General features: G+C 29.8%; 1 long non-coding RNA gene across 1 annotated transcript; it reads right to left on the bottom strand.

Moving 5' to 3' along the window:
* Positions 1-2249: 2249 nt before the first annotated feature.
* Positions 2250-2529, bottom strand: LOC133036627 (uncharacterized). Its single transcript, XR_009687204.1, has 2 exons — positions 2411-2529; positions 2250-2372 (listed from the first exon to the last, which is right to left on the bottom strand). It is a non-coding gene; the product is annotated as an uncharacterized LOC133036627 (long non-coding RNA).
* Positions 2530-3056: the final 527 nt, after the last annotated feature.

Here is a 3056-nt window from a genome sequence, read left to right as displayed (position 1 = left end):
TTATAAAATGTTCATAATTAATGCTAGTTGCCTTTACTAATCCATAATCTAACATGCGATCATTGCAATTACTCCCCGTTAAAAGAATTTTGCCCTCAAAATCTAACCTGAATAACTCTGGATATTGAGCCCTCATACCGGACTTTAGCTCCCAGGTGGCTTATTTCACCTTAATGTTCTTCCAGAGTACTTTGACCAAAGCTATGGTGTTCCTGTTGTTAACTCCTGCCCCTTTTGCTTTATGGGTCCTGAGACTTCCTTGCATGCTCTTTGGGGCTATGATAAGCTCTTTTCTATCTGTGAGGTCATTACCCTCCATCTTCAGGTACCTATTTTCCATAGTTGGGACATATATGAGTTCTTTTATTTTTATCTTGATACTATGTCTATTACCATGTTTAAAAAATTCATTGTGTGTCTTTGGAGAATTTGGTATTGACAAAATAAATGGGTAAATGAAAAAGTTTGTGTACATGATGACCTTCTGTTTAATTAGAGTATGGATTTCCTAAATCGGTTCTCTTTAGCCAAATAGTTGTAACACTCATCTTGGTATTCTTCCTGAGAATCAGTCAGTTGTTAGATGGATCAAACCACCTTCTGAGGTGATGAAAATCAAGTGTGATGTTGGTTTAAGTTTTGAGTTGGGTAAATTCAGGGCTGGGGAGGTGTTTCGTGATGATTCTGGTATCGTAATAGCTTCTGGTACTTGGATTTGGAATAGTTGTTTCTCTCTTGATGTTGCTGAGGCATTGGGTATCTACACTGGGGTCCTACTTGCTTGTCGTCTTGGCTATCAAAGGGTGATTTTTTGGAGTCTGGTTGTCTTACTGTTATCAATATCATTCATCATAGAAAAGTTAACCAGTCTTATTTAGGTTGTATTATTAGAGATATCATAGCTTATTGTAAATATTTTGATGATATTTCTTTTATGTACTGTCCTAAGATTGCTAACAGTGTGACTTACACTTTGGCAAAGTTAGCTTTGTTTCTGACTGATCATTATGTTTAGTGGCTTGGTCATCCTAATTGTATTGCTTCTACTTTGTAGATAAACTTTTATGATTAGTGTTACATTTTTTTTTTTTTGTTGAGGTTTCTCTCATGGGCATTTTACAAAAATACTGGATTTGGGGTAATACTTTTCAATTTTACTGCCACACGGCAGAATTAACATTTATACTGTCCTCCCCTTTTTTTTTTCTTTTATAATGTCAATACCAAAACAAAAGTATGAGGCCTCCATCTTTGACAATCACAGACATAACCACCACAACAACACCAGGACACTGGAAAATAACCATTAATTCCGACAAGATTAAACAAAAGCAGTAAAATCGACGTCAATAAATAATCATGGCAAAACAACGGTAAAACAACACTAAAACAATCAAACAAAACAAAAGAAAAAAATGATTAAAAAAAACAAGCAATCTGCTGCACAACCTCAACACCAGATGCAAAATCAACTATATTTGCAAGTCTATTCCTAGAAAATTATAATAAAAAAAACTACTAAAACAACACTGAAACAACACAAAAACAAATGAAGCAAATATAACTACTTAGAAAAATATAAAAGAAACACACACCTCAAAACTCTCTTGTGAGTGAGCTCGTCAAATATATTTATAAGAGAACCAAAAGAAAAAAACCACAAAAATAGCCAAAGAGAACGAAGAAGAAATGTATTTATAACCTCCATCTTCCACACTCACAGACATAACCATCACAACAACACGAGAACACCCAGAAAATACCTATTAATTCCAGCGAGATGGAGCAAGGGCAGTGAAATCGGCATCAAATAAATAAATCATGAAAAACAACAGTAAAACAATACTAAAACAAATAAAACAATAAAAGGAAAAAATGATCAAAAATTAACTATGTTGTGCACATCCTCAATACTAAATGCACTATATTTGCAAGAAAAGTTCTAGAAAATTAGAACAAAAAAAAAAACCACACTAACTCTTATATTTTCAAAAAAAAACATAACTAAGAACTTCAAAAAATTAAAAAAAGAAAAAAAAAAGAAGAAAAGAAAAGAAGATGAAGAAGAAGAACTGAACATGAAAAAAAAAATAAAAATCATGAAAAACAACAGTAGAACAATACTAAAACAACGGTAAAGATGAAGAAAAAAAAACTTGAAGAAGAAGATGAATATTAGAACATGGGGGTGAGATTTATGTGAAAAGCTAGAAGATAAAGATGATGAAGAAGATGAATCGTGAGAAATGGGAGTGAGATTTTTAAATCTATTTAAATAAAAGAAAAAGAGTGAGACATGGGGTGTGATTTTTAAATTTATTTAAATAAAAGAAAAAGTAAAACATGTCACTTTTATGACACATCCCATCAACCTTTTCTTTTTTTTTTTTTTTTTGAAAGACCCATCAACCTTTTCATCAAAATAATAATTATTAAATTATATCAAAAAATAATAATTATTAAATATTAAAAATAATAAATAATAACTTTTACATCCATTAAAATAAAAAATTAAATAAAGAAAAAGAGCCCATGTCCCAATCAATCAAAAAAAAAAAAAAAACAATAACATAAAATTGTTGGCAGTACACTGCCGAAAAAAAAAACAGTATAAAAGTTATTTTGGGCGTGTAACAGTATAAAAGAAAGAAAATGGGAAAAAACAGTAATCTGTGTAAATTTCCCTCTCTCATTAAGCTTACTCTTGGGGTCCGTTTGGTACGCAGGATTGGACTGGATTGGACTGAAAAGGATTGGACTGGACTGGACAAGATTGGATTATGCTGAAAGTAATCCTGTGTTTGGTTTAAGAATGGACTATTTTATTTATTTGCTTTTAGAAAAAAAAAACTTAAATTAAATAAAAATATATAATAATAAATAAATATAAATAAATAATTCGTCGCAAAAAAAAATAATATATCATATATAATTAAGAATATATCATAAATATATAATAAAATATTTTGTCATATTTTTTATTTAATAAATAATAAAAATAGTAAAATAAAAATACTTGAATAATATAAAATTGTTTATCTTAAACACTAATTTAA

Source organism: Cannabis sativa, chromosome 4 (assembly GCF_029168945.1).
Source record: "Cannabis sativa cultivar Pink pepper isolate KNU-18-1 chromosome 4, ASM2916894v1, whole genome shotgun sequence".
NCBI classification, from domain to species: Eukaryota; Viridiplantae; Streptophyta; class Magnoliopsida; order Rosales; family Cannabaceae; genus Cannabis; species Cannabis sativa.
This window is presented reverse-complemented; position numbering and strand designations above follow the sequence as displayed.